The 24,894-nt window shown below is 36.5% G+C and overlaps 1 protein-coding gene across 3 annotated transcripts in view; it reads right to left on the bottom strand.

Moving 5' to 3' along the window:
• CXADR (CXADR Ig-like cell adhesion molecule) overlaps positions 1-24,894 on the bottom strand; it is a 365,654-nt gene that overhangs the window by 151,140 nt on the left and 189,620 nt on the right. For all 3 annotated transcript variants that reach the window (XM_058186358.1, XM_058186359.1, XM_058186357.1), the window contains one exon: positions 6,364-6,438. The gene's annotated coding sequence lies outside the window, so the exon portion shown is untranslated. The remainder of the gene's footprint in view (positions 1-6,363; positions 6,439-24,894) is intronic.

The following is a 24,894-nucleotide window of genomic DNA, read 5'->3' as shown; positions in this document are numbered from 1 at the left end:
AGAAGTTATACAGGAAGGCTACCTAAGGAAACAACTTCACCCTATTACATCGGCCCGTCCCACTTGATCAGGTAAGGAAGGTATGCTGCAGACCCATCAGTCTGTACAATAACATGGCTACTCTTTTCTTTGTTCAGTTATTTGTATCATATTTCATAACATTTCTGCTTCTTTTATAATAATAACACTTATATGATACCTAAAGTAGAGATCTGATTGGAAGAAACATCAACAAATAGTTAATTTTATGGGTACAGCACAGTGGTGAAAGCCAATTTTTTTTACTACCGGTTCTGTGGGCATGGCTTGTTGGGCATAGTGTGGCTTGCTGGGCATGGCAGGGGAAGGATACTGCAAAATCTCCATTCTCACCCCACTCCAGGGCAAGGATATTGCAAAAGCTCCATTCCCACCCCACTCTGGGGCCAGCCAGAGGTGGTATTTGCTGGGTCTCTGAACTACTCAAAATTTCCACTGCCAGTTCTCCAAATTGCTCAAAATTTCCACTACCAGTTCTCCAGAACCTGCTGGATTTCACCCCTGGTACAGTATGATTATCTATACAAAGGGGTTTACAAATGCTTCCACAAAAGGTGGAACTTTATAGTCCTTCTCTTCTTTTTAGAAAGTTGAAAGATGAATTACATTGAAGAAGTGGTTTTTAATAGAACTAACCAATTCTGTTCTTCCATGTAATTAGAATGCCATTGGAAAAGTGGCATATGTATTGTATTTGTATGCCATTGTATGCTTACGATTAATAAAAAGGAAAAAGGGAAATCAAGGAATACATTGTGCACTAAAAATAAAATTTATTTTGGGCCTTCAGAGGCAAGTAAAACCTTGCCAAGCAAACTGTAGGAACAAATTCAGAGAGTAGCCAGGAGTTGACACTGACTTGAAAGCACATATACACATGAAAGGGAAGGGACAATGCCGAAACTATTTTATTCAATTCCATCTCTTCAGGTTTTTTGGCTTTGTAATCTAGCAATTTTTCTATACTGATTATGCCTTTTGGCTCCTCAATGAGTTCTTTCCATATCGATCATGTTGTAAGATTTAGGCTTTTGAATTTGGCCTCAAAACATTACAAGTATAATTTTTATTCATGATAATCTGTTATTTCTTTCAGCCTCCAACTCCAACCACAACTGCAAAAAGAATATACAAAACAGAATATTTATTTTAAAAGAACACAAAGGAAAATATTTCAAGATTTATAAAATATGTGTTGTTTACTTAAATCTCTTTTCTCTGATCTTTATTTTTTTCTCCTAATTTGCTTTCTCTCTCTTTCACTAAGATCTTTTTCCTTTTCCTTTAAAAATATGAACTAATGAAAAATTGTATGTCCGAAATAGCAGAAAACTGACTTTGTTCAAGGATCATAAAGAATTCCATTCTCAGCTTTTCCAGATAAAATAAGAATAATCAGTATACAAAGACAAACTTATTGTTTCAACATCTCAATTGAGAAAAGGTACTTCATTTACTTTTCTGGTTACAACCTGAGGCAAATTGCTCCATAGATTAATTGTTCTGTCAGGAAATTTCTCCTTAGTTCTAAGTTGGTTCTCTCCTTAATTAGTTTCCACCATTGCTACTTGTTAATATTTTATGATGCCATTGCTACTAATTTTAATGAGTGTCAAATTTTGCATTTTTAAAAAAATTTTGAATCTCAGAAAATGTTCACACAAAAATGATTATTTATGTCTGCTGGCAATTATTAAGTTACTGCTTAATAATTATTAAAAATAATTATAAATAATTATAAATTATTGTTACTGCTTATGAAAAAGAAAAGACAGTTCATAATCAAACTTATGTGATAGGTCCATAGATGATATTTTCTTGGAAAAAAATAAAGAGAAACCTGAAAAAAGGAAAAAAGCTGAAAAGGGTTCATAATAAAATAAAAAGAAAGTTTATATTTATAACGTTGCTTTACAAAGGAAAATTAAGAGCAAAACTAAGAAAATAAATAATTAAATAATCAAATCAAATTTTATGAAATAAAGATCTGGCCTTTATATTAAATGATACGTTGTCACTTTTAGTCATAGCCAAAAGTTTTACAAATGTATATTTTAATTAAGGTACTAGATACAGCCAAAAAATCTCTTTTATGTGCTTTCAAATACAAGCATAAAGTCATCTCATTATATAGAAAGTCTATTCATTGCATATTTTTATAAAGATCGACCAATATAGAGCATAAAATATTTGAAAAATATTCAATTCTTTTTTGTCCCATCCTTGATTCTTGATTCTTCAGCAATGTGGGAATTTGGGGATGATGATCCTTCTGAGCCTTCACATTGCTGCTGATATGATTGGTGCTTTGAGAAATAACTGTATCATTTTATATAATAGCCATATTGTATTGTATGTTATGAAATATAAACAGCCATGGAGAAGGCATGCACAAACATGTCCATGTTATTGTTAGATTTATGTGTCACTTATATTTTTTTACTACTCAAGGCAGCAATGAGTGGTAGCTTATAGGAATTTGTGTACATAGGCCTAGTTGTTAAATCCTGGCAACTGCCTGAAATATTCCCTGCAGTTTTCTTGTAAATGGTTTGCTATTGCCTGTTTTCCTTGACTGAGAGACTGGTCCAAGATCACCTAGATCGCTTTGTGCTTAAGGTAGGCTAGAACTCAGAGTCTCTTAATTTCAGGAAATACATAAGTAAAATACTGAAGACATACCAGTCAGTCAGTGGAAATTTAAAAGTAATGTTAAGCATGAAGATATAAGAACATATTGTTGAAATCATATTTAATAAAATTATTATATGCTTAAAAATGACATAAACGTTAACAATATTGGAGACTTTCCTCAAATCATCCTTTTTTTATCTGTCACATTTATTTTCCATTAGGTTTCTGCCACTTTCAACATTATTATCAATCATTTTTTGGCTAAATGTTTTTGAAAGCTCAAAGAACCATATAAATTGGTATTGCTGTTTGACCTCTCAGAATCAAGGTTAATGGAAGCTCTTTGCTGTCAGGAAAAAAGCTTCAAGCCAAAGTAACGTGTCAAAGGCAGCCAGTCAAGAGCTGTCCCAACAAAAAGAAAAGAAAAGAAACACTAGTTAATGTAATACAAAGCAGATCCATCATTCTGAAATGCCTACACTTGAGAATTTTACACCTCTGATTTAAGGGTTGATTACCTGATATCACTAAACCTTAATTCTTCACAGCATACCTGGAAATGACTTATTTTCAAAGAGGAATATACAACTGGTGCTTAGGTAATGATGTTTTTTAAAAAAATATTAGGCTGAAATGGAAAGGGAAATATAAAACATTTACCTAATAACTTTTATCATGTGTCAAAAAAGCAAGCAGCATTTACACAAGCGCAAAATATGAGAGAAAATTTTTATAAGATGTTTTTGGGGCATTTAGACCCCAAAAAGTTATCATGTATGTATCCTAATGTACAGGCTAAATGTTGGAGATGCGATTGTGAAAATGCCACTTATTACCATATATGGTGGACTTGTAAAAAAGTTAAAGCATTTTGGATTAAAGTATGGTGGATCATGCAGAATATTTTGAAAAAGAAGATTGTTTACTCCGCAGTTCTTTCTACTAGGAATAATTATGGATTGTACAGCTATAGAGACTAAATTGATTTTGAACTTAATAACAGCCGCAAGACTTTTGATTGCTCAATATTGGAAGAAAGAAGAATTACCTACAATTGAAGAATGGACACTCAAAGTATCAAATCTGGCAGAAATGGCAAAAATTTCTGCTTACTTGAAAGACTATACACAAGAAAAATATATTTTAGAATGGAAAATGTGGATTGATTATATTCAAAATAAGTATCAGATAAAAAAATATCGAATAGCATATGAGTAAATTTAGGAAATATTTTGTATTAGATTTATTTCTGAAGGAGAGGGGAATTGAGAGTGTGATTATGTGTGGAGTGACTAGAGATTATAATTTAGGAATTATTTTGGATTATGATTGTTAGTTTTGATACCCTGCATTTTGTTCTGGGAAGTCGGGGTGGGGGGGTAAGGGGGAGGGGAATTGGGGGGTTGAAGGTAGAGGATGGAGTGATGGTTAATGTACAGGGATTATTGAAGATGTATAAATATAATTAATGTAGGGTCGGGTCTGCCCAGTTACCATTTTAGAACGGTGGGGAGGGAGAAAAGAGGAGATAGTAGGAGGTAGGAAAGAGGAGAAGAGGAAGGAAGAGGGGTAGAAGAGGGAGAAGGAAGATGTAGGGTGGAGGGAGGAGAGGATGTAGATAAGAGAAGAAGAGGAAGGTCTGGAAAGTAGAAGAAGGTAGAAGAGGGAAGAGTGCTAAAAAGGGGGGGGGGTGACTGGGCAAGCCCGACTAATTGTATATAACTGTACATTGGATGAGCTGTTTGATATGATTGTAAAAATAAAACTTTTTTATGAAGAAGAAAAAAAAAAGCAAGCAGCATTGACATAGACAACTGCCCAGTAAAATAAGATGATTTGGAAGTTTGTACTGGATTTCAGATATTTCACTGTAGGTGTGGGCCATATAGGATTTTTCAGCTATAAATCAGCTGCATTACCTGATAACTATATTAGTATGATACAATATTGTGCCAAAACAAATTTTATTTTAGTTTGGCAAATTTTATATCCTATCCTTTCTCCTTTTGGCTTGAATATGGGTAAGATTGATACTTAAATTACATCCTGAGGAAATCCTGCATTATTTATCAGTTTGCAAATTGTTATGCCAAGGTTTCTTCTTATGCTTACATTACTTAACTTTGGTTTAATGTTGTGTAATCTTATTGAAGCCAATCAAATACTGTAAATAGAGCCTGATGCCAACTTCCTTATATTAGTCATATCTATAACTCATTGCTTATATGATAGCAGGAGTCTTAGCAATTTTTTCAGCCACCCATATCACAAGATGTCAGAAGTTTTACCTAAGATTTTATTCACAAATATATGCTGTATTGCAGGGATTCTGTTCTAAAGATATTGTACTATTTTATCCCCCCTTTAGAAATGATGCTCAGGATAACAACTGTACTTGCAGTTCATTTGAGCCTAAGAGGTCTTGTGCCATCTTTTTTACATGGCAGCTGAAGAACATGTGTGGCTTATATCTTCTTCATTATGCATGTTTTTCTCTAGTCCCTGAAACTCCTCTGGCAATCCCAAGAGAATATGCCATAAAAAAAACTCTTCCTGTGGGATTTTTAAGAGCAGGAACTAACCTGGGAGACTTATAAAAACATGAAAAATTCATAGCAGAAAAGAGCATCAACAATGGCTGAAACTTCCACAATTTTTAAGGAATTTAGAAAAAGTTCAGCAGATAAGTCAACCATTCTTCACTACTGCTGTTCCCTAAAAGCAATATTGTACATTAGTTGTGTTCTACTGTTGACCCATAGAGTATTTAGCTATCCCAAGTTGTTGGGAAACATACTTTAGGATTGCTAAATCCACAAAAAGAGATATGATCAATAGTTTGTACTTGTAGCATGCCCACAGGATAATAATATTACTTTTTAGCAATTAGAGAAACAATTGTCAAATCAATGTAGGTCCATCTTCTCCACACTGTGAAAGGTGACTTGAAGCTTTCTAGGATTTCATCACTTTACTGGAGATACCAGAAACCATTTACAAGGAAGACATATACTTAATTGATCCCATGTAATAGAATGATCTGGCATCTGGCACACTAGATTGCCCCAAAGTTTCTGATGTCACAAAGAATGCTCCACAGTCATTGGGATTCATGAGATTGCTAGGGATGCCATCTCTGCCTCTGAACTATAATTCCTAAGCACCACCAAAACAATACCCACAAAATCTAAAATTAATTATCAGCCACCAAAATTTATAATTAGTGGTTCATTCATTTGATTGGGGTGGAAACAGTGGTGGGATTCAGCCAGTTAGCACCACTTCGGGAGAACCGGTTGTTAACTTTCCGAGCAGTTTGGCAAACTGGTTGTTGGAAGAAATCATTAGGGCAGAGAACCGGTTGTTAAATTATTTGAATCCCACCACAAGAATAATTATGTTTAATATACATTTACATACTCCCTAAATTAAATATAGGATATGTGCAATCTTCCAATATTGGTAACTATAACTCCCAGAACATTTAATTATTGGGCATCCTGAGGCTTAAAAGCTTCCCAATTACCATAATAAAATCTCATTGTATATCTAAAAAGAACCCTAACCAATTACTTCTTTTTTCTGGAAATGAGACATATGGAAAATCCTATCATTGTGGCAAACTACTTGCCAGCTATTCCTTTGAACTTCATAAAAAAAGAACAGATTGATCATAATGCCAAATTGCACCTGTTTGGTTTTAGGTAGGAAGCACTGTCTGCTCAGCAGCTCCTAGAGTTTTGGTGCCCTTGGGAATCCTTGTGTCTGAAAGGCAAAATATAAAATTAAGCCATTATTAATAGCAATAATTTATCATGATAAAGCCATAGATCTCTGCCTCCTGCTGGAGACAGAAACCAGACAATGTAACAGTTGATTATCTTATTGCATATAACCGTAGGCCATATTGATTAAATGCTGATCTGAGAGAAGGTTGAGCCTAAAAGTGAGAGACTAGAAAACAATATTTACCACTTTGCATTCACCTTCCCTAGTACTGGGACAGCTTTCTGCAGTTTATTCAGTATAGACTTCTCCCCCACTGTCTCATTTATGTTTATTTTTTTGATGGGAAGTCTGGGTGAATATACTATCTATCATAGATGTTTAGCAGGGAATGGGAGTCAATATTTGTATTAGGAAACAAATTCCTTTTCAATTACATTTTCTTATACATTACTAACAGCTTATGCAGCACTTTATACAACAATATAGTTCCTTGCTTAAGTTGTGACTGAGGCCCAAGTAGTGATTACCAAATGCAATTCAGTCCTGAACAAACTTATTTTATTAAAACAGCTGAGAATTAATTCATTCTCAGCTTAGTCCAAAACAAATTATTTATAAACAGTCCTTCGGCCTTATCACCAAACTTTGTTGTCTTTGGCAACCTGCCAAAGGCTTTTTTTGGCAAAACCCCCACAAAGTTCAAGAGATGCTGACAAGAAGCAATGGAATCAATGTTGCTTTTCCACAAAGAAAGTTCAAGAGATGCTGACGAGAAGCAATGGAATCAATGTTGCTTTTCCACAATGGCTCATTGTTCCTTTTTTAAACCTTATGGGAGTGGCCAATCATCTTCTGGTCTGCTCTTGCCTTCTGGCAGCTCTTCTCATGCATGCACTAGGAACAGGCTCCTCCTGTTCCTCTGCCTCTCTGTTGGCTGCCTCTGGAGACTCTGGAGTCTGTGCATCGCTCCCAGATGGCCCTGGATCAATCTCTGCCTCTGAAGCAGAGCCCTCGTCCAGCCCTTCCCCTGACTCCAGGACTGGCCCATCGCCATCCCCAGCCTCCTCACTGGCCGACTCTGCTACCAGGTCTGCAGGCTGCTGGTGAACCAAACAGTTTAGGGTTTTTGTTGCTATCCAGCTGTCTCTTTAATTTAGACAATTCTTATGAACAACCATTTTTACTAGTTCCAGGTGTCCTGTGCTCTATGTAAATTTCCCCAATAGAATTACAAAATATTTTTTACCTAGTTTGTTGCAGAGAAATGCACTACTGAATAAAACTATAACTCACATCTCTTTTGGTGTTCTATGACATTCTTGTCTAAACTGCCTGTGATTGACTGTATCATAAAAAGGTTTCAGGGAGATGGATAATATCTATAGTGTTTGAATTTATATTTGTTTTGCCTTACTTCAGCCTGCTATATTTCTGCTATCAAATCAGACAAATCATGCAAAATAATAATTGCTGCAAGAAGATCACTAGAGACAATGGGATAAAAAAATAGCAACAATGGTGCTTTGGAATATTTATTTATTTATTTAATTTATTTGTCACAACAGTATATATAAGCATAAGCATGAAATAACTATACGATACATAAGCATATATATAAGCATAAGTATGTAATAATTATACAAAATTGGATACAATCAAGGGAACGTTAGGACAGAAATGGTAGGCACGTTGATGCTCTTATGCACACCCTATCTGCAGGAAATACCATTTGCCTGCAAGCAAGAATTGGTGGGGCCACAAATATACAAAAACAGAAAATGAACAGGGGTCCTAAAAGTCCTCAAATGCTTTGGGACTTTAGAAGTCAAACAGACTAGAACCTGCCATGTAACATTCCAGATTTAACAACTGTTGATAAAAAATACAAAATAATTGAAGAGAAAAAACTAGAGAAAATCAAAAAATACAAATATCTGCAAATAGTAGAATGACTAAGGCAAAAGAAAGCAAAGATAGTACCTGTACAAAGATAGTACTATTAACAGGTACTGTGGTGCAATCCCAAAATAACTGGAGTAGCACCAATGCCATCAGTATTGACAAAATCACCATCATTCAATTTCAAAACAACATTTGCTCCCCATATCCTTGGGAAGAACTTGATAGGTGGACAAAAATACAAAACTGGCTGACTAGGCAACCACAAATAAGAAGGAATTATAAGTAGAAATAAATTTGTATCCCTGTCTCCTTTTCTTCCCTCACTTTTAGGATTAATAGAGTTATTTCAAACTTCTTGAACTGAGTTGAATGTGTAAGGTTTTGTGGAGAATACTACATTGTATTTTTATTATTGTATTTTTTCTGTAAGTGCTCAGAAATCTGGAGGCTGCCAATATTTTCTTCTGTCCACAGCCATAGACATAGTTTGGGTTAAGAGAAGATGAGTGCCTCAAAACTATCCTGGTGGACTTCTATGCCTGAGGATAGAGTTGATAGCTAAATTTTTCTATTTCAGTCCAATTTTCTACACCATTCTGGCTTAACTCTTATACAAATATAGGGGCCAGTTTAGCTCACGCTGGTAAAGCCTGTTATTAAGAACACAGTAGCCTGCAATTACTGCAGGTTCGAGCCCGGCCCAAGGTTGACTCAGCCTTCCATCCTTTATAAGGTAGGTAAAATGAGGACCCAGATTGTTGGGGGGGCAATAAGTTGACTTTGTAAAAAAAAAAAATATATATACAAATAGAATGAGACTATTGCCTTATACACTGTAAGCCGCCCTGAGTCTTCGGAGAAGGGCGGGGTATAAATGTAAACCAAAAAAATAATAATAATATTTAAACTATATTGGTTAGTCATGAAGAGTTTTGTATAGACTAAGAATGCTACTGTTTCACCTAAAAATTGAGACAATAGACAATTTTAACTATCTCTGACTTTGTTCATTTCTAGAATATTTCATTGACCAATAAAAATATTGCCAGTCTAATTTATCATGTCTTGTTCTCTGACATGGTGAAATTGTGTTATTTCCTGGGTGCATCCAATCATAATTCATAAAGTGCTAACAACTGCTCCAGAGGTGAGTCATTTAATTGCAATTATAATTAGACCTGTGTAGGTCAACCCTTCATATTTTGTACAGTGAAGGTGACATTTTCCTCACCAATTAATTTTGCATTATTTCATTCTCTATTGCCATGCACTAGCACTTAACTTATTCTGCATGTGTTTTCCAGTAATGTAAACACATGGAAATTTTTTTTGTCTTAAAACAATCCTTTGTACATGGGGATGGATTTCTGAAATGAAGAAAATAAGAAGAAAAGTAAACCTTTTAATACTGTGATCCTAATCCAAATCATGATCCTTTCATTATACAGTAAGTAAACCAACTAGCAAAGAATAAACTCTGGAGACATAAAAGGCCTGCTGTAGGCCAGTCCAAAGCAAAGTAGATTTTTTCCCCACTAAAGTTATATAAATATGATTTGCTTTATCACCTTGAATCCACTTGGTGATAACAATTTGCATGGTCTCAACATCTCTGAGCCAATGCTTAAAAAGAAAGAAGGCTTATTCTACTTCAGTGTTAACTGAAATGCTCTCAGGCTGAGTGGCATTTCGTATGCCACTCAGCATGCACTGGAGCCTAGAGTGCTAAAAATATGCCACCCCTTTTCTTTCAGTAATTTAAGGACATGCTTCTTATCAAGCAAAGAAACACCATAAATTATGAGTCAGGCCTCTTTCTCATCAATTCATTGCCTTTACGTAGATTAAGTTTAAGTGCTTCTAATTTCACCCCTTTGAACACATCTTCCAGATTTTGGCTGAGGAGAAAATGTGTGGTTTCTGAATTGGCTAAGGAAAACTAAATACATTTATTCTTTGTCCATCCAAAAGCTTTGGGGATGGCAGGCAGGAATGGAAAACAATTGTTTTGGAATGTTTGGCTCCGGGATGGTTTGGAGCCTGACCAAAGCAGCTTCTAGTCATAGAAAATAAATCTTCTAACTTCAATCCTGTAGCTAAAAGAATAAGAAGAAAATCCCTCTTAAGAGGTTCATTTTCAAAATGATGATTATAAATATTTCTTCTTGAACTTATTCAAAATGTTCTAACAAAATTCATATTGATTTTAATTTCAGATGACATCAAAATGTATTGATCTTTGAGGTAAATATTAATCTCTTATTTGGCATAAATCAATATTTACCACAGGTCAATACGTGTGGATGCCTGGTTCTACAGAATCAATATCCGCTTAATTTGCAACAAAGTTAATTATATTGTTACAATGTTTTATATGTCATTCATACCTGAAACAGATTTCAAATATGTATTGTTTAAAATGTTTAGGCAAAGAAAATCTACTGGTTAGGGTCACAAACTCCAATGTGGATATGGACATATAAACACATTTCTGGCTTTCATTTCAGTTGTGTAAATTTTTGCTACTATGGAAAACCTTTCCTCCCTTCCCCCCCCAAATAATTAGACAATTCAAAAATTTAGAAAGAATGAGAGCCGCAAAGTATCTCTTAGTGACATACACATTTGTTTAAAAATGATAGCTGTGATTAGGCCAGTCTTAGGTTGTCCGAAAGATGTTTTTTCAGGAAGCAACTGGGTTTTCTTGTTTTTCTTTGAAGATGTTTTGCTTCTCACCCAAAAAGTTCTTCAGCTGACTGGATGATGGGGAATGGAAGGATTTATATTTTTTGTAGACAGCTGGTTATTTGCATTCTTTTAGACACTCATTGAGGCCATTTGGTGGTTTATCTGTGTACCTCAAGGTCACCTAAGTAGTACAAATGTGTGTGGAGCCTTCTTGGCTGCAGGATGTTTTCTGCCTTGTTTCCCTTCACTGTTGAAGACAGGTGCAGGCTGTTGGACATGAGTCTGTGTTGTCTGCCTCAAACTGAAGCACAAATGGTTCCTATAATCTGCAATGTTTTCTGGAAGTTCTGCTCATACTCCCGCACCATTTGAAGGGTGTTAATCTCTTCAAAGTGCATACCCAAATTTCTATGGAGATTCTAAGTCATTCAGATCATGGTTGTCTCAAAGGTGCTTTTTCAGGAGGCAATTGAACTTTCTTGCTTTTCTTTGAAGAAGTTTTGCTTCTCACCCAAGAAGCTTCTTCAGCTCTGAATGGATGGTGGTGAATGGAAGAATATTAATCCTTCCATTCTCCATTATCCAGTCAAACCTGAAGAAGCTTCTTGGCTGAGAAGCCAAACATCTTCAAAGAAAAACAAGAAAGTCCACTTGCATCCTGAAAAAGCACCTTTGGGACAACCATGACCTGGATGACTGAGAATCTCCATAGACACTACTTTGAGGTTATTCTGGTGGATACATTGAAATGTACTTCTCAGAAATATCAATGACATGAAACTACGTCTGTGTGGTCAGAATTATCTATATACATTTTTATATTAGATGAATGTCCATTCAGTCAGGTGGAATCTAATCAAGTGCATACATGTATATTCACATCCTAACAAAGAGGACAAAAAAAGAAATTGCTGGGCAGATTGTTTGGCCAGACTTATTTCCCTTAGCTAATATTAGATTGTTTCTGTTTGTCTCTTTCCAGGATGAACACTTAGCATGAGCTGGAAAAGAGAAAGAATCAAATCTTTACCCTTTCCTTATATTCAGACTGTATAGCAGCTGGAATGAAAATTACGTAGGAAAGGAAAGTTTGGTATTCTGCTTGTTTCAACTTTGCAACTTTCAGCATCCCTCACTTTGAGACTGTTGACCAGAGATGACCCATTGTACCATATACTTCTGGAGCCTGGCAACATCTGTGTTTTCTGGCCCTGTTATAGGAGTATAACTATTTCAACTATTTTACTTTTATACTTTTTAAAAATGATACTAAGTCTTGTTCAAGATCAGAGAAGAAATCCTCCATTCGATATTCCAATATTCTACTGTAATTACCGGAGAAGAATGGGATATAATGCAACAATTTTCATCTCAGCAGGATGCAAGAGTTTTTACCTTCCTGGCACATAAAAAATTAAAATATATAACCTTCCCCTTGCCTCTATTTCCTTTCCTTGTCTTTTAATTTGAATTTTACTGGACCTTATTTATTTTTTCAACAGAAGTGCTGGCCAACATGAACTTGAAAATTCCCTTAGGCTTTTGACATGTAAAGCTATTGCTGCATAAAAGAAATAGCTAACCATCAAGAACATTTCATCAATGTTACCCTTTCTATAAAATGTTTTTAAATTCATCCATGAGTGCATAGAATTTCCAGCATTATTTAACATTGGCAGTGCTGATCAGAAGTGTTAGGAATTGTATTTTGATAAGATTTGTAGGTCCATAGCTTCCCTATCTTTGGTTCAAATGCAAAACCTAGTGGGCCCTATTGGGGGAAAATATGTATTTATAATCCAATAGATTTTGAATGTTTGATCAATGATAGCAGATGTTTCTTTAATGCATTGCTAATGCATTAAAATGTGCCAAGAGTATTATGCTTCTGGAATAAAAATATAATACATTATAAATTAATAGACATCAGCAAGGATATCAGCAAGGAAGTTCTTTTTCTTCTTTTAAAAAAGCTGACCATTTAATTTTCAATAGTGGCATAATGTCCTTCCTTCCTTCCTTCCTTCCCTCCCTCCCTTCCTTCCTCACCCTAACAAAGAATAAAATACTTTCTTTTTGTCTGATATTATAAAATAAAACAAATTCAGTTGTCCAAATTATTACATCCTAATTGCATCAAGTTAGAATTGCATCATATAAATAATATTTACTGGCAATTCTTAAACAATATAGCTCTGCTTCTGAATGCTATTATACAATCAAGATGGTGCTCTATTTGAGAAATTCCAAATTCCTGCTAACGATGGCAGACGGATGAAAGATCCTTCTGTATTTCTTTCCATAATATAATGCTTTGGATGATAAACCCTCTCATCATCCCAAGAAATGTAAAATGTGTTCTCTATTAATATAAATATCTCTTCCATGCATAAAAGCCAAATACATTAAATAGAATTAAATAACAGAACAGATTTCTTGTTGAAAGTGGATCATGTATTTTGGCCTTTTATATCAAGCCTTAACTTGTTAGTAGGAGGATTTTGAGAAAAATAGTTGGAAAGAGTTATATATCTTTTATCAGTCATAAACTTGGCCCTAAATCAGGAGCGCAGCAAAATATTCTCCCACATAATATATGTATATGTGCCAATATATTTGTTAGCAAGGGATGATGATGATGATGATGAAATAAAATCTTGCTTCTGTCAAACTTGACTCCTAGTGATTTCATGCAAATAACCAAGTAATTGTATTGGCACCTCTATAGAAGTGATTTGTCATTAGTTTCATCCTGGATTTTCTTTCCAACTTCCCAAATTTATATAGACTGGTTTCTCATAGAATCACAAAGGAGTCCATTTTTAGGTTATTTATTCATAATTTTAAAAAAGGTAAATTTGTAGTAATGATTTATTGTTACTGTTATACAAGCTTTAGCTAAATCATGTAGAGTTATTCTGATTTAGGTGAAATCCTTTATAATAGTATAGTCAGATTTGAGTCTGATGCACTTTACTTTGGGAATATACATCCAGATTTCAAGTATTTAAAATATTTTGCTAAATCAAGAAAGAGGTTGGGAATATTTTTAAGGTTCTAATAGTAAGGTCATAAAGCTCTGATAAGTTTAGATTTCAATATTAGATTGTGAGATATATGCCAAATGCCTTCAAATAAGTAAATGGATTGGAAAACCAGGATTGCACAGCAATCACAAACTTACCTGCAATGAAATGTATGCTATATTGAACAATTTACACTTGACATGTTACACCGAACTGTCTATTTGTAAACATTTTTTTTGAGGAAAAAGTAATATTATATAATACAAGAACAAAACAATTCTTTGAAACATCTAGTATTTAAATTTACCTTTATCTATTAAAGCTGCTGCCAAATATACTTTCGCTACTATCTATGGCATATGAGAAGAATGGACAGACTAAGGCATTGTAATTTCAAATACTAAATACTGAAGTAGCAATCAGTCAGTTATATTGCTTCCTTAATTGTGCCATACTACCTTGCCATGCTACATTTGCTAGGGATTTTTTTTAAATTGCTTTGCTATATTTCCTATACATACAAGAAGCCAGGAAAAAAATTCTGGTCTTCCCCAACTATCACAAGAATGAGATAATGGCTTAGAAAATACTTGAAGAAAATTGGCAGGAATGAGTTATGTAAACCTGGTTTAAGAGAAAAGTTATTGAGATGAAGTTAGGAATAAGCCATTTTCATATTATGAACCTCAATTAAGCATATTTTATCTAAAGAATAATACAGGATATTGTTTTCCTACTTGAGAATCAACATTTTATTTGACAAGGTAAATAATTTTAATCCTACTTAGAAAAAACAAGGTGTGATTTTTCCAAAATATAGTTCTTTGATGAAACTGTTTTTTTAATAGTGAAACATTGCTAAATATCTACATTCTTTATCTGAAGTCTTAGAAAAAAAACATATAATACCTATTTCAGTCCCTAAGTGGAAGGTCAGTTATGTCCCGTAGTGATGTTGGCATCTACTCATTATTTAGTATTTATTAGTTTGTAAAACATGTACAAGATAGGAGGTATAAATATAAACACGGATATGAATGAAAAAAATGAATACAAATAAAAGGGGACAGTAGGACAGGGACGGTAGGCACGCTGGTGTGCTTGTGCACACCCCCTTTATGGATCTCTGTCCATGGTAGACAGTTTAAGGTTGAAGCTGTGAGGCTTAGAGGATGTAACATCGGATTCAGGTAGAGCATTCCAGATGTTGACCACTCAGTTGCTGAAGTTGTATTTTCTGGAATCGAGTTGGGAGCAGTTTACCTTGAGTTTGTACTGATTGTGTACCCGTGTATTATTACTGATTCATCTACAGTGTCAGGGTTCCATCCCTAATTAAATCATGACTCTCAAGCCAAGCTTTTAAAAAAATCCAGTTATTTATTATGAGCTTCATGACAGCACGGATCAAGTGAAGCCAACTCTGACCTCACTTAATTCGCGCCTTGGCTCTGAATCTGTTTCCCCTCCACCCAAGGTGTGTCATCAGTCACATTCCCCAATGAAGCAATTTTGTGGGTGGTAGAAGTCACTCCCTCCTGCCACTGTGGGTCCCCTGGAGATGACCTTGATGTTGCCACTGGAATGTGCTTTGTTTTGACTGAAATGCAAGTTCCTCGATGCAGCTGTGAGGCTCAGTTTTCCCAGCCCTTACATATAGCACTCAAGAGCAGGTCAGGAATGCTTTGCGAGTTGACATACAGCTTCTAAACCAAATTGGAAATTTATCCAGTGAAACCAGATTAAAGTTCAAGTGAAGAGATTTTCACATCCTTGCCAGCTCTCAGCATAGGGTCAAAATCCAAGCAAAGTTAAATTTAGCAAGAAAGCCCAAAGCTATTTTAGAATAAATGTTTTTATGTTTAATGTAAACTAAATTTAACATGGGCATCAATCATCAGGTTTTTTTTTTATAAATAACCCAGTGGGGTTTCAGTGATGTTGGGGAAATTGATAGTGGTTTATCTTGAGAAGTAATAAAATAACATAGATTCTAGAAATTTAGGTGTTCTTTTTTCATAATGATAACAGGGGGAAAAAAGGAAGGTAAATGGGGAAATAAGGTAATTTAGATTACAAAATAAGATGAAAAGAAATTCCTTTAACAAGCCGAGAAAAGCCTCCAACTAAAACAGAATTTAGTACCTTCTAAGGGGAGGGGTGTCCCCCTCAAACACTTGAGAAAGCAACAGAATTTAATGTTTATAGAAAATGTATCAAACATATGCTGTTGTGGGTGAGGAACTCAGTCCTGGGGATTCTGCTTGACCCAGAGAGTTTAAGACTAGATTAAAGTACTGAGGAAAAAGAAAAGGAAATTTTTAGAGTAGCAAGACTACTTGAGGAGATTAAAAAAAAGGAGTAATTTTTAAAAAAAGATAACAATGAACTGAGACCAAGAGTGTAAAGATGTAATGGGTTAAATTGAAAAAAAATATCCCAGAATCAGAGGCAAATAGAAAAATATTTCCCAGGGAAAGGAATCATCTAGTGCCAGCTGCTGATTGAGGACTGAGGTCAAATAGACAAGGAGTGCCACTTTGTAATGATTAGGAAGAGGATTAGGACTGGCAGAGCCAAATTGCTGGCAAGGAGCTGTCCAAATCTGGAGGGGTCCAAAAGTGTTCAAGCAACTGGGAGTGAAATCTTTTTTTTGCAAGACACCTGTACCTGAAAGAGTCAAGGAGACATCTGTAACAGTTAGACTGTGCTATATTGGTACTATGTCTTGAAGGAAATTGTTGTGTAATGAAGACCTACGGATCTGGGATACTAATCCACTGAATGGATACTATTGTATAAAATTATTCTTGGGTGTTTATGTATCTATGTAAAACTATCTATAGACCTATTGCATAGACCTATTGCATTAAACGATAACCTATGGTTATCGCTTAATGCAAATAACAAAGCTGTTCTTAGCTAAGACCCTTAGCAAAATACCGGATGTATTTGTCTAGTCATAAATAGAAGTGCATCCTGGGATATAATAATAATAATAATAATAATAATAATAATAATAATAATAATAATAATAATAATAATAATAATAACAACAACAACAACAACAACAACAACAAACAAAACAACGATTACTACTACTACTGCTACTACTACTACAACTACAACTACAACAACTTTATTGTCATTGTATGTAAATACACAGTATACTCATACAATGAAATTCTCTTAACACCCAAAAACCAGGTCCAACATGCATAACAATCTCCAAACACCCCCCACCGACCCACCACAAATTCCCCGCCACACAACAGACCAAGTAATGTTTTCCAACAGCTCCCTGATGGTGGCCCTTTAGTTCATTGTTGAGTGCAATTATAGCTCTGGGATAAAAAGTATTTGTGCAAAGGGAGCCTCTCTCGCTGGACTCCCAGCTGTGAGTACGCAGGCTACCCGGGGCCTCCTGGACCCCCGAAATAATAAGACACCTTCCCAATAATAAGTCCAAGCCCTTATTTTGGAGTTCAAAAGAAAACAAAACCCTGTCTTATTTTTGGGGAAACACAGTAACATAATAAAATAGTATATAAACATAATTTGAAGCACAATTAAAAACAAAATTAAAAATAGGTTAAAAGTTAAAAATAAGGATCAAAATTAAAACAATTCACAAGACTTTTAGTTAGCAAAGTGGAGGAAGTACCCTAAAGCCACTAGCCATCCACGGGTTACATAATACACTTAGAGACCTATGCTAATGGGCAAAGCCAGGTCTTAACACATTTCCAAAAAAACAGAAAAGTGGGGACTCACCTCAACTCTAAGGATAACATGTTCCAAAGAGTGAGGGTTGTTGCCCTTTTTTATAAGAATGCCTAATTTTTATAGAGCTGTAGAAAGTTATGAAACAAGGAAAGCTAGCTTTTTGGTGGTGGTTTGGATATTTACTTGCTAGCTTGCAGAGTAAAGTTAAGCTTTTAAATGGATTTGCAATTTCACATTTATTTATTTATTTTGTCATTTGAGGCCTGGATGGCAGCAGCAAAAGGAATGAGATTTTATTTTTTACTCCAAATAAAAGTTAAATATACAGTATGTTGAATATATATTCTATATTCCAACCATAAATGCTGCTTTGAAGCCCGATGCATGATTTCAGAAGGAGAGATTATGAATAAGTTGTAATGTAATATCTCAAGTGCATCTTCTCAAACATCAGTTTTATTGGCGTGAATCTATACTGTATATGCACCACACAAATAAATTTTCCACATTTTAATAAAATATTAAAAATGAGTTGCAGATTTGAACACTAAACAATAAGAATAAAACAGAATGAAATAATAAGACAGCAATAAGAAATTGCAAATAATAATAATAAAAAACTAATGTTCCTTTGTAGGATATTAAATTTAAACAGGTGACAGGCCTAAGCCCAGGAAAATAGTTTTGATGTTTATTATTGGTTTTTTTTTTTTTCAAAGGCAAGCATCTCTTGACATTCTGTGCTTAGGGAATTCCTGAGTAAAGGAGCCCAGCACAAAGAATCAGAGGCAGGCAGCATGTGAGAAGGAAATATACACATAGAGTAAAATAGAATAGACAGCATTGTTCAGAATAACATGAATGTTTCAAAGATTTTCACTGATGTCAAAATGAGTTATTTTAGTTCATTAATATTGCACCATTATTTATTTTTAAAATAATGTGTGTTTTTCCTAAAATGTGACTTTTTAAAAAAAATTTGCATTTATATCCCGCCCTTCTCCGAAGACTCAGGGCGGCTTATGTTAGCAATAGTCTTCATTCTATTTGTATATTTATATACAAAGTCAACTTATTGCCCCCAACAATCTGGGTCCTCATTTTACCTACCTTATAAAGGATGGAAGGCTGAGTCAACCTCGGGCCTGGTGGGACTAGAACCTGCAGTAATTGCAGGCAGCTGTGTTAATAACAGGCTGCATTAGCAGTCTGAGCCACTAATGGCTTTCTATAATAGTTCATTGAAATGTAAAATCAACAAAAATGGTTTGCAAATCCAAATATGCTTCATTAAAGAAAAGATTCAAAGATATATGAGGCATATTACATGTGGGTGGCTGGCTGTGGGAAAACATTGGAAATAAACAGAGTCTGAAGTTGACTCTATTGAAGTGAGACTAATTTCCAAGTAAATGTATGGATAAATTGATACAAAATTTCAGTTACATTTACATAATTTATACTGCATTGATTGTTTTCCCATTGTTTCCAAATAGTTTTGTCATCCTGCCATCTTTAGATCTCTTTTTTGTCTCTAAGTGCACATTTTTTGTTCAACATTTCACACAATTTGTAAATTCTCCAGAGTTATTAGAAGTTAGGTGACATACTAAGTTTAGTAAATAATCATGATAATAAATGAGGGGATGTAAAGTGAATATATATTCTGTATAAATGAGCATTTCAAGAAAGATTGTGATCTCATACAATCTTTTGTTGTCAAAGAAAAGTATTGGATCAATTTTTGTGAATTTTTCTACATATCACTGCTCATTTAAGCAATAGGCCAAATATCACCAATTTTTCATAAGGTGAATGGTTCATACACACAGATGTATACATCCTTTTTCTGTGAGAGATCACACAGCGAACAATATTTCTATGCAAGTGCAATGTTTTTAATTCCAAAAATCACCTCATCTGATTGAAACCTCATATGAAAATATTTGCAGATCCCTCGCATCGTGGACATAAACTGTTTCAACTCCTACCCTCAAAACGACGCTATAGAGCACTGCACACCAGAACAACTAGACACAAGAACAGTTTTTCCCCGAAGGCCATCACTCTACTAAACAAATAATTCCCTCAACACTGTCAGACTATTTACTGAATCTGCACTACTATTAATCGTTTCATAGTTCCCATCACCAATCTCTTTCCACTTATGACTGTATGACTATAACTTGTTGCTGGCAATCCTTATGATTTATATTGATATATTGATCATCAATTGTGTTGTAAATGTTGTACCTTGATGAACGTATCTTTTCTTTTATGTACACTGAGAGCATATGCACCAAGACAAATTCCTTGTGTGTCCAATCACACTTGGCCAATAAAATTCTATTCTATTCTATTCTATTCTATTCTATTCTATTCTATTCTATTCTATTCTATTCTATTCTATTCTATTCTATTCTATCTCCCTCCACTTGCTCTGAATTTATTTTTATTTATTTATTTATTTTGTCACAACAATATATATAAGTATCATACCAAAAGATTATATAGTATATCAACATATATATGAGTAAATATTAGGAGGTATAAGCATATATACATATAGGAAGAAGAAAAGAAAAACAATAGGACAATTGTATGGAAGGAAAGGAAATGAAGGGAGGCAAGCTGAACTGTGGTGCTTAGGGAGTCCCTTGATTCAGTCTGTCACACTCTTAAGCCTCCTTTGGGTCTCAGGGGAGTCTGGTGGCTCTGTGCCTCTTCTGCCTGCCTGACAGTAACGGCCCACTGCTTTTATTCATTACTTTCAATGTATTGCACTAAATTTAACAAGTAACACAGGCAGTGAGAATGTATTGGCCTTTTCCAGTATGACTGAAAGATGCAGTGTGGCTTTGGGCTGCAATTACTGCTGATCCCAACAACTAACTCCATAAAGGGTTTCATTAATTAATGAACGTTATAGTTTTCATAAATGGAAAATCTTGGGTGAATGGAAGGACATGTATACATGTACACACATGTGCACACACACATTTCTTCTAAAAATAATATTACAGTAAATGTAGGAACACAAGAAGTGAACAAGAAAATAGTAAACTGATATTAAATTAGGTATGGGGCTTTTGGTTTAGCATGCAAGAGCCAAGTGGGCTCATCCATAAAGTATAGAAAGTTTATTGATGTATCCACAAGTACAGGAAGTTTATTGATGACTAGTCAACTTTAAAGGTGGTGTTATTGCCTGAAAAACATCCTAGACTATATGGAGCAGTTTTGTCTGGTCTATATGATTAAGACCAGCAGACAGAGTGCTAGTCCTGCCTCAGGCATGAAAGTCAGCTGGGTGACCTTGGGCCAGTTATATTGTTTCAGTCCAACCCACTTCACAGGGTTGTTGTTGTGAGGAAAATAGAAGGAAGGAGTAATAGGTAGGTTTGCCACCTTGAGTTATTTAAAAAAATAATAAAGGCAGGACAAAAATAAATAAAAAGGAAGGAAGGAAGGAAGGAAGGAAGGAAGGAAGGAAGGAAGGAAGGAAGGAAGGAAGGAAGGAAGGAAGAAGGAAGGAAGGAAGGAATATGGCCCCAGAATTGTCTACTCTGACTTGAATCTGCTTATCTGGTAAGATCTAGCCTAGATAATGCTCGCTAGTGAAACAAGGGTGTATATGCTCTCCTTATTTATTCAATAAATGAACCTATATGCTGACTATGTATTATGGTAAGCTGGATTTGAAGAAGAGTGACTTTAAAACTGGAGGGAAAAAAATCAACAATCTGCACTATGCTAATGACATTATTCTAATAGTAAAAATGCAAAGGTTCTGCAAGGTCTACTAGTCAAGAAGCTAGTGAAAAAAATGGCATTAAAATCATAAATAAAAAAAGGCCAACCCTATGGCAACAGGTTAGAACAACAGAAAATGATATTAATGAAGTCCCAAATTGTTAAGTCTGGGCAATGATGAGACAGGAGACCACGTGAATGACAACAGCTCTTTGGTTTATTGTGAGAACCCAGCAAAAGCACTAGACAAACCTCTCTCTTTATATAGTATTTTGGCTGAGGCACCAGCCAATCAGAAACATCTATTTTCCCGCCCAAATTTCCCTCCAAATATTCAAATACATTACACTCCTCCCCTCCAAGAAAACACTTAGCCCCCATTTTTACATAATATTTGCATGTTATTTGCACACGTAGTCACGCAGGTAGACAGGGCGTCTCCTAACTCTCTCTGACCTGCGCAATTCATTCCCTGGAGGGGAGTCGAGCTGGTCGGAGGGACTCTGTTTCTCCCAGCTCCTCCCTTTGGCCCTCCGGCCCTGGATTATTGGCAGAGTCGCCCCTGCTGTCTTCTGGAGGACTCGTGTGGCGTCGCTGGACTTCTTCATTCACAGATAAGTCCTCCGATCGCCTCAGGTCTGAGCTAGCTGTTGGTTCAAATGTTTGGTAGTCAGGGTCTGGTTGTTTGGTGTCTAGATTTGTTTGCATTCTTTTTCGTAATTGATCTATATGGCGTTTCCAAACTCTGCCATCCCCCATGTCCACTAAATATGATTTGGGGCCTGTCACCCCTACAATCTTCCTCCCTAACCATGATGGACCCTCGTTGTAGTTGTGTGCCCACACAAGGTCGCCTGTGACAATTTGTCTGGTTTTGTCCCTTGTGGCTTGGTACCCATCAGGGGAGTATGTCGGATTAAGTCTGTCTAAGGGGCACCGGAGCCTCCTACCCATTAATAGCTCCGCTGGGGTGCGGCCGGTGGCTACACAAGGTGTCCCATGTTGCGCTGCCAGGAAGGTGTCAATTTTGGTTTGCCAATCCCCTGGGCTAATTCTTGATAGTGCCTCCTTGGCACTGCGTACGAAACGCTCTGCAAGGCCATTCGTAGCCGGGTGGAAAGGCGCCGAGAGGGCATGGCGGATGCCCACTTCAGCCAAGTACCCCTCGAATTGAGTGGCCGTGAATTGTGGCCCATTATCTGACACTAGGGTGTCTGGCAGCCCGTGTGTCACAAAGAGTCGCCGTAATACTCTAATTACGGCTTCTGCTGTCATGGTTTTCATTAAAATTATCTCCAACCACTTCGAGTAGGCATCTACAACAATCAAGAATGTTTGTCCGTGAAAGGGTCCTGCAAAATCTATGTGGATTCTCGACCAAGGTCCCTGTGGCTTCTCCCACTCCCTTACTGGGGCTGTAGGGGGTAATGGTCTCGATTCCTGGCAGGCTTGGCATTTCCCTACCCGGTCGCTAATGTCTTTGTCCATCTGTGGCCACCAGACATAGCTCCTTACTAGACTTTTCATTCTGACAATTCCGGGATGTCCCACATGTAACAATTCTAAAATGTGCCCACGTAACTGCAACGGAATAACCACTCTATCCCCCCATAACAGACAACCCCCTTGTACAGACAATTCCAAATGCTTTTTTGTAAACTCTTTAAACTTTTCTTCCGATGCAATGGGCCATCCCCTCTGCACCCAGCCAATTACTGTACAGACAATAATATCTCTAGAAGATGCCTTAGCCACTTCGGCAGAGGTGACAGGGCCAGAGTCCAGAGAGTCAATTAATAAAATCGGTATTCCCGGGGTTGGGTCTTCAATTGTATCTGGCAAAGGACATCTACTTAAAGCATCCGCATGTCCCAAGTCTTTGCCCAGTCGGTGAGACAGCTGGTACGAGTATGCTGCCAGGAAGATAGTCCAACGGGTCAGTCTGGGAGACAATGCAACTGGTGTCGGCCGGCCCCCGCCAAGAGTCCCAACAGTGGTCTATGGTTCGTGATGATTTCAAACTGCCTCCCAAACAATTATTCGTGAAATTTTTTCACGCCCGAGACTATGGCTAATGCTTCCCTATCCAATTGACTATAATTTCTATAACGTGCGGGAAAAATAAGCAATTTAGGCTTCGGTTCCGTTCGGTAACTTGTGGCTGAGGACTACCCCTACTCCATAGGGTGACGCATCGCATACTAATACTATGAGCAAGGTTCCATTATACTGAATTAGAATGCTGTCACTAGACAATAGCTTCTTAACCGCTTTAAACGCTTTTGCCTCATTCCTGCCCCAAGTCCACACAGAGTTTTTTGCTAGTAGCTTGTGAAGTGGTTCAGCCACAGTTGCCTTATTTTTTAAAAAAACCGCATAGAAGTTTAACAGTCCCAAAAATGCTTGTAACTCTGCTTTGTTTTTTGGGGGTGGAGCCTTCCTTATTGCTTGCACCTTGCTTTCGATAGGATGGATGCCTTCCTTATCTATTCAATATCCCCAAAATTCTACAGATTCTACTCCAATTTGGCATTTGTTAAGTTTGACCTTAAGTCCTGAAGTTTTAAAAATTTCCAGAACCCTTCGCAATTTGTCTCTTAGTTCCCCTAAGTCTTTGGCTGATACCAATACATCGTCAAAATAGGGGACTACTCCAGGTAGACCTTGCAAGAGCCGTTCCATTAAATTTTGAAATAAGCCAGGTGCTACACTAACTCCGAATTGTAGTCGGGTACATTTAAAAGCACCCCTATGTGTGACAATTGTTTGTGCTTCGGCTGTTTTGCTGTCAACAGGTAGCTGTTGATAAGCCTGTGCTAAATCAAGTTTGGCAAAAACTCGTCCCGGTCCTAGCGAGTGCAGCAGATGTTGCACGATGGGAATGGGTAAGCACTCTTTTGCAGTGCTTTGTTAAGTGTAGCCTTATAATCAGCACAGATACGGACAGATCCGTCTGGCTTGACTGGGGTCACTATTGGTGTTTCCCACTTTGCGTGGTCAACGGGAACCAATATGCCCTGGTTTACTAGCTTGTCTAGTTCTTTATCAATTTTGGGCTTTAGGGCAAATGGGACCCTCCTCGCCTTCAGTCTAATCGGGGCTACCTGGGGGTCTAAATTAAACGAGATGGGGGTCCCCACATACTTGCCCAGGCTGTCCTGGAAAACGTCCTCAAACTCTTGCAGCAGCTCCTACTTTAGGTCGCCGCCGACGCCGTGAACTCCGGTGATGCCCATTCCCAGGGCCCGGAACCAATCGAGACCCAGTAAACTGGGCAGGTTTCCATCGACTATGGTGATCGGTAGGGATTTGTTGAACCGTCAATATCTCACTCAAACCGTTGTGGTGCCTCGAACAGGGATCCGGTTTCCCTGGTAGTCTTGTACTCTCAGCTTCT

The sequence above is a fragment of the Ahaetulla prasina genome, chromosome 5, assembly GCF_028640845.1.
Source record: "Ahaetulla prasina isolate Xishuangbanna chromosome 5, ASM2864084v1, whole genome shotgun sequence".
NCBI lineage: Eukaryota > Metazoa > Chordata > Lepidosauria > Squamata > Colubridae > Ahaetulla > Ahaetulla prasina.
The sequence above is the reverse complement of the archived record's forward strand: the minus strand, read 5'-3'. Positions and strand labels throughout refer to the sequence as shown.